The sequence below is a fragment of the Lampetra fluviatilis genome, unplaced genomic scaffold, assembly GCF_964198595.1.
Source record: "Lampetra fluviatilis unplaced genomic scaffold, kcLamFluv1.1 SCAFFOLD_1004, whole genome shotgun sequence".
Lineage (NCBI taxonomy): Eukaryota > Metazoa > Chordata > Hyperoartia > Petromyzontiformes > Petromyzontidae > Lampetra > Lampetra fluviatilis.
This window is the reverse complement of record NW_027621565.1, coordinates 3,335-10,620: the sequence shown is the minus strand read 5'-3', so window position 1 is coordinate 10,620 and position 7,286 is coordinate 3,335. Positions and strand designations below refer to the sequence as shown.

At 47.5% G+C, this 7,286-nt stretch overlaps 2 long non-coding RNA genes across 9 annotated transcripts; both read right to left on the bottom strand.

Moving 5' to 3' along the window:
• Positions 1–473: 473 nt before the first annotated feature.
• On the bottom strand, positions 474–4,603 carry LOC144955422 (uncharacterized). Of its 8 annotated transcripts, none has more exons than XR_013641658.1 (4): positions 2,995–4,603; positions 2,829–2,880; positions 1,147–2,766; positions 474–732 (listed from the first exon to the last, which is right to left on the bottom strand). It is a non-coding gene; the product is annotated as an uncharacterized LOC144955422 (long non-coding RNA). The 8 variants fall into 8 exon arrangements; XR_013641661.1 differs by having other exon boundaries at positions 474–1,470; positions 1,837–2,766; XR_013641659.1 differs by having other exon boundaries at positions 474–1,576; positions 1,939–2,766.
• Positions 4,604–4,640: 37 nt separating this feature from the next.
• LOC144955424 (uncharacterized) lies at positions 4,641–7,070 on the bottom strand. The gene is made up of 3 exons (XR_013641664.1): positions 6,553–7,070; positions 5,603–5,810; positions 4,641–5,242 (listed from the first exon to the last, which is right to left on the bottom strand). It is a non-coding gene; the product is annotated as an uncharacterized LOC144955424 (long non-coding RNA).
• Between the last annotated feature and the right edge of the window lie 216 nt (positions 7,071–7,286).

Here is a 7,286-nt window from a genome sequence, read left to right as displayed (position 1 = left end):
GAGTGAGTGGGTGAGTGAGGGGGTGGGTGAGTGAGTGGGTGGGTGAGTGGGTGGGTGAGTGGGTGGGTGAGTGAGTGGGTGAGTGGGTGGGTGAGTGAGTGGGTGAGTGAGTGGGTGAGTGAGTGGGTGAGTGAGTGGGTGAGTGGGTGGGTGAGTGAGTGGGTGAGTGAGTGGGTGAGTGAGTGGGTGAGTGAGTGGGTGAATGGGTGGGTGGGCAAGAGAGTGAGTGTGTGAGATGATGGTTGAGTGAATGGATGGGTGAGTGGGTGGATAAGTGGATGAGTGAGTGGATGGGTGTGTGGGTGAGTGTGTGGGTGAGTGTGTGGGTGAGTGTGTGGGTGAGTGTGTGGGTGAGTGTGTGGGTGAGTGTGTGGGTGAGTGTGTGGGTGAGTGTGTGGGTGAGTGTGTGGGTGAGTGTGTGGGTGAGTGTGTGGGTGAGTGTGTGGGTGAGTGTGTGGGTGAGTGTGTGGGTGAGTGTGTGGGTGAGTGTGTGGGTGAGTGTGTGGGTGAGTGTGTGGGTGAGTGTGTGGGTGAGTGTGTGGGTGAGTGTGTGGGTGAGTGTGTGGGTGAGTGTGTGGGTGAGTGTGTGGGTGAGTGTGTGGGTGAGTGTGTGGGTGAGTGACACAGTGAACCCCACCCACCCACACGGCCACAGTGAACTCTTCCCCCATGCAACAAAGTTGGACATCTTAGTGTCTGTGTGTGTGTCTGTGTCTCTCTGTGACTCTATACCTCAACATCTGAGTGTCTGTGTGTGTGTCTGTGTCTCTCTGTGACTCTAAACCTCAACATCTGAGTGTCTCTGTGTGTGTGTCTGTGTCTCTGTGACTCTAAACCTCAACATCTGAGTGTCTCTGTGTGTGTGTCTGTGTCTCTGTGACTCTATACCTCAACATCTGAGTGTCTCTGTGTGTGTCTGTGTCTCTGTGACTCTAAACCTCAACATCTGAGTGTCTGTGTGTGTGTCTGTGTCTCTCTGTGACTCTAAACCTCAACATCTGAGTGTCTCTGTGTGTGTCTCTGTGTCTCTCTGTGACTCTAAACCTCAACATCTGAGTGTCTGTGTGTGTGTCTGTGTCTCTGTGACTCTATACCTCAACATCTGAGTGTCTGTGTGTGTGTCTGTGTCTCTCTGTGACTCTAAACCTCAACATCTGAGTGTCTGTGTGTGTGTCTGTGTCTCTCTGTGACTCTATACCTCAACATCTGAGTGTCTGTGTGTGTGTCTGTGTCTCTCTGTGACTCTAAACCTCAACATCTGTGTGTCTCTGTGTGTCTCTGTGTGTCTCTGTGTGTCTCTCTGTGACTCTAAACCTCAACATCTGAGTGTCTGTGTGTGTGTCTGTGTCTCTCTGTGACTCTAAACCTCAACATCTGAGTGTCTCTGTGTGTGTCTGTGTCTCTCTGTGTCTCTAAACCTCAACATCTGAGTGTCTGTGTGTGTGTCTGTGTCTCTCTGTGACTCTATACCTCAACATCTGAGTGTCTGTGTGTGTCTCTCTCCGTGTCTCTCTGTGACTCTAAACCTCAACATCTGAGTGTCTGTGTGTGTCTGTGTCTCTCTGTGACTCTATACCTCAACATCTGAGTGTCTGTGTGTGTGTCTGTGTCTCTCTGTGACTCTAAACCTCAACATCTGAGTGTCTGTGTGTGTGTCTGTGTCTCTCTGTGACTCTAAACCTCAACATCTGAGTGTCTGTGTGTGTCTCTGTGTCTCTCTGTGACTCTAAACCTCAACATCTGAGTGTCTGTGTGTGTGTCTGTGTCTCTCTGTGATTCTAAACCTCAACATCTGAGTGTCTGTGTGTGTCTCTGTGTCTCTCTGTGACTCTAAACCTCAACATCTGAGTGTCTCTGTGTGTGTCTGTGTCTCTCTGACTCTAAACCTCAACATCTGAGTGTCTCTGTGTGTGTCTGTGTCTCTCTGTGACTCTAAACCTCAACATCTGAGTGTCTCTGTGTGTGTCTGTGTCTCTCTGTGACTCTAAACCTCAACATCTGAGTGTCTCTGTGTGTGTCTGTGTCTCTCTGTGACTCTAAACCTCAACATCTGAGTGTCTGTGTGTGTGTCTGTGTCTCTCTGCGACTCTAAACCTCAACATCTGAGTGTCTGTGTGTGTGTCTGTGTCTCTCTGACTCTATACCTCAACATCTGAGTGTCTGTGTGTGTGTGTCTGTGTCTCTCTGTGACTCTAAACCTCAACATCTGAGTGTCTGTGTGTGTGTCTGTGTCTCTCTGTGACTCTATACCTCAACATCTGAGTGTCTCTGTGTGTGTCTGTGTCTCTCTGTGACTCTAAACCTCAACATCTGAGTGTCTGTGTGTGTGTCTGTGTCTCTCTGTGACTCTAAACCTCAACATCTGAGTGTCTGTGTGTGTGTCTGTGTCTCTCTGCGACTCTAAACCTCAACATCTGAGTGTCTGTGTGTGTGTCTGTGTCTCTCTGCGACTCTAAACCTCAACATCTGAGTGTCTGTGTGTGTCTGTGTCTCTCTGTGACTCTAAACCTCAACATCTGAGTGTCTGTGTGTGTGTCTGTGTCTCTCTGTGACTCTAAACCTCAACATCTGAGTGTCTCTGTGTGTCTCTGTGTCTCTCTGTGACTCTAAACCTCAACATCTGAGTGTCTGTGTGTGTGTCTGTGTCTCTCTGTGACTCTAAACCTCAACATCTGAGTGTCTGTGTGTGTCTGTGTCTCTCTGTGACTCTATACCTCAACATCTGAGTGTCTGTGTGTGTGTCTGTGTCTCTCTGTGACTCTAAACCTCAACATCTGTGTGTCTCTGTGTGTGTCTGTGTGTGTCTGTGTCTCTCTGCGACTCTAAACCTCAACATCTGAGTGTCTCTGTGTGTGTCTGTGTCTCTCTGTGACTCTAAACCTCAACATCTGAGTGTCTCTGTGTGTGTCTGTGTCTCTCTGTGTCTCTATACCTCAACATCTGAGTGTCTCTGTGTGTGTCTGTGTGTGTCTGTGTCTCTCTGTGACTCTATACCTCAACATCTGAGTGTCTGTGTGTGTGTCTGTGTCTCTCTGCGACTCTAAACCTCAACATCTGAGTGTCTGTGTGTGTGTCTGTGTCTCTCTGTGACTCTAAACCTCAACATCTGAGTGTCTCTGTGTGTGTCTGTGTCTCTCTGTGACTCTAAACCTCAACATCTTAGTGTCTGTGTGTGTGTCTGTGTCTCTCTGTGACTCTAAACCTCAACATCTGAGTGTCTGTGTGTCTCTGTGTCTCTCTGTGACTCTAAACCTCAACATCTGAGTGTCTCTGTGTGTGTCTGTGTCTCTCTGTGACTCTAAACCTCAACATCTGAGTGTCTGTGTGTGTGTCTGTGTCTCTCTGTGACTCTAAACCTCAACATCTGAGTGTCTCTGTGTGTGTCTGTGTCTCTCTGTGACTCTAAACCTCAACATCTGAGTGTCTGTGTGTGTGTCTGTGTCTCTCTGTGACTCTATACCTCAACATCTGAGTGTCTGTGTGTGTGTCTGTGTCTCTCTGTGACTCTAAACCTCAACATCTGAGTGTCTCTGTGTGTCTGTGTCTCTCTGTGACTCTAAACCTCAACATCTGAGTGTCTGTGTGTGTGTCTGTGTCTCTCTGTGACTCTAAACCTCAACATCTGAGTGTCTGTGTGTGTGTCTGTGTCTCTCTGTGACTCTATACCTCAACATCTGAGTGTCTCTGTGTGTGTCTCTGTGTCTGTCTGTGACTCTAAACCTCAACATCTGAGTGTCTCTGTGTGTGTCTGTGTCTCTCTGTGACTCTAAACCTCAACATCTGAGTGTCTGTGTGTGTGTCTGTGTCTCTCTGTGACTCTATACCTCAACATCTGAGTGTCTGTGTGTGTGTCTGTGTCTCTCTGTGACTCTAAACCTCAACATCTGAGTGTCTGTGTGTGTGTCTGTGTCTCTCTGTGACTCTATACCTCAACATCTGAGTGTCTGTGTGTGTGTCTGTGTCTCTCTGTGACTCTATACCTCAACATCTGAGTGTCTGTGTGTGTGTCTGTGTCTCTCTGTGACTCTAAACCTCAACATCTGAGTGTCTGTGTGTGTGTCTGTGTCTCTCTGTGACTCTAAACCTCAACATCTGAGTGTCTCTGTGTGTGTCTGTGTCTCTCTGTGACTCTAAACCTCAACATCTGAGTGTCTGTGTGTGTGTCTGTGTCTCTCTGTGACTCTAAACCTCAACATCTGAGTGTCTCTGTGTGTCTCTGTGTCTCTCTGTGACTCTAAACCTCAACATCTGAGTGTCTGTGTGTGTGTCTGTGTCTCTCTGTGACTCTAAACCTCAACATCTGAGTGTCTGTGTGTGTCTGTGTCTCTCTGTGACTCTATACCTCAACATCTGAGTGTCTGTGTGTGTCTGTGTCTCTCTGTGACTCTAAACCTCAACATCTGAGTGTCTGTGTGTGTCTGTGTCTCTCTGTGACTCTAAACCTCAACATCTGAGTGTCTGTGTGTGTCTGTGTCTCTCTGTGACTCTAAACCTCAACATCTGTGTGTCTCTGTGTGTGTCTGTGTGTGTCTGTGTCTCTCTGCGACTCTAAACCTCAACATCTGTGTGTCTCTGTGTGTGTCTGTGTGTGTGTCTGTGTCTCTCTGTGACTCTATACCTCAACATCTGAGTGTCTGTGTGTGTGTCTGTGTCTCTCTGTGACTCTAAACCTCAACATCTGAGTGTCTGTGTGTGTGTCTGTGTCTCTCTGTGACTCTAAACCTCAACATCTGAGTGTCTGTGTGTCTCTGTGTCTCTCTGTGACTCTAAACCTCAACATCTGAGTGTCTCTGTGTGTGTCTGTGTCTCTCTGTGACTCTAAACCTCAACATCTGAGTGTCTGTGTGTGTGTCTGTGTCTCTCTGTGACTCTAAACCTCAACATCTGAGTGTCTGTGTGTGTGTCTGTGTCTCTCTGTGACTCTAAACCTCAACATCTGAGTGTCTGTGTGTGTCTGTGTCTCTCTGTGACTCTAAACCTCAACATCTGAGTGTCTGTGTGTGTGTCTGTGTCTCTCTGCGACTCTATACCTCAACATCTGAGTGTCTGTGTGTGTGTCTGTGTCTCTCCGTGTCTCTAAACCTCAACATCTGAGTGTCTGTGTGTGTGTCTGTGTCTCTCTGTGACTCTATACCTCAACATCTGAGTGTCTCTGTGTGTGTGTCTGTGTCTCTCTGCGACTCTAAACCTCAACATCTGAGTGTCTGTGTGTGTGTGTCTGTGTCTCTCTGTGACTCTAAACCTCAACATCTGAGTGTCTGTGTGTGTCTGTGTCTCTCTGTGACTCTAAACCTCAACATCTGAGTGTCTGTGTGTGTCTGTGTCTCTCTGTGACTCTAAACCTCAACATCTGAGTGTCTGTGTGTGTGTCTGTGTCTCTCTGTGACTCTAAACCTCAACATCTGAGTGTCTCTGTGTGTGTCTGTGTCTCTCTGTGACTCTAAACCTCAACATCTGAGTGTCTGTGTGTGTGTCTGTGTCTCTCTGTGACTCTAAACCTCAACATCTGAGTGTCTGTGTGTGTGTCTGTGTCTCTCTGTGACTCTAAACCTCAACATCTGAGTGTCTGTGTGTGTGTCTGTGTCTCTCTGTGACTCTATACCTCAACATCTGAGTGTCTGTGTGTGTGTCTGTGTCTCTCTGTGACTCTATACCTCAACATCTGAGTGTCTGTGTGTGTGTCTGTGTCTCTCTGTGACTCTAAACCTCAACATCTGAGTGTCTGTGTGTGTGTCTGTGTCTCTCTGTGACTCTAAACCTCAACATCTGAGTGTCTCTGTGTGTGTCTGTGTCTCTCTGTGACTCTAAACCTCAACATCTGAGTGTCTGTGTGTGTGTCTGTGTCTCTCTGTGACTCTAAACCTCAACATCTGAGTGTCTCTGTGTGTCTCTGTGTCTCTCTGTGACTCTAAACCTCAACATCTGAGTGTCTGTGTGTGTGTCTGTGTCTCTCTGTGACTCTAAACCTCAACATCTGAGTGTCTGTGTGTGTCTGTGTCTCTCTGTGACTCTATACCTCAACATCTGAGTGTCTGTGTGTGTCTGTGTCTCTCTGTGACTCTAAACCTCAACATCTGAGTGTCTGTGTGTGTCTGTGTCTCTCTGTGACTCTAAACCTCAACATCTGTGTGTCTCTGTGTGTGTCTGTGTGTGTCTGTGTCTCTCTGCGACTCTAAACCTCAACATCTGTGTGTCTCTGTGTGTGTCTGTGTGTGTGTCTGTGTCTCTCTGTGACTCTAAACCTCAACATCTGAGTGTCTGTGTGTGTGTCTGTGTCTCTCTGTGACTCTAAACCTCAACATCTGAGTGTCTCTGTGTGTGTGTCTGTCTCTCTGTGACTCTAAACCTCAACATCTGAGTGTCTGTGTGTGTGTCTGTGTCTCTCTGTGACTCTAAACCTCAACATCTGAGTGTCTGTGTGTGTGTCTGTGTCTCTCTGTGACTCTAAACCTCAACATCTGAGTGTCTGTGTGTGTGTCTGTGTCTCTCTGTGACTCTATACCTCAACATCTGAGTGTCTCTGTGTGTCTGTGTCTCTCTGTGACTCTAAACCTCAACATCTGAGTGTCTGTGTGTGTGTGTCTGTGTCTCTCTGTGACTCTAAACCTCAACATCTGAGTGTCTCTGTGTGTGTCTCTGTGTCTCTCTGTGACTCTATACCTCAACATCTGAGTGTCTCTGTGTGTGTGTCTGTGTCTCTCTGTGACTCTAAACCTCAACATCTGAGTGTCTGTGTGTGTGTCTGTGTCTCTCTGTGACTCTAAACCTCAACATCTGAGTGTCTGTGTGTGTGTCTGTGTCTCTCTGTGACTCTAAACCTCAACATCTGAGTGTCTCTGTGTGTGTCTGTGTCTCTCTGCGACTCTAAACCTCAACATCTGAGTGTCTGTGTGTGTGTCTGTGTCTCTCTGCGACTCTAAACCTCAACATCTGAGTGTCTGTGTGTGTGTCTGTGTCTCTCTGTGACTCTAAACCTCAACATCTGAGTGTCTCTGTGTGTGTCTGTGTCTCTCTGACTCTAAACCTCAACATCTGAGTGTCTGTGTGTGTGTCTGTGTCTCTCTGTGACTCTATACCTCAACATCTGAGTGTCTGTGTGTGTGTCTGTGTCTCTCTGTGACTCTAAACCTCAACATCTGAGTGTCTGTGTGTGTGTCTGTGTCTCTCTGTGACTCTATACCTCAACATCTGAGTGTCTGTGTGTGTGTCTGTGTCTCTCTGTGACTCTAAACCTCAACATCTGAGTGTCTCTGTGTGTCTCTGTGTCTCTCTGTGACTCTATACCT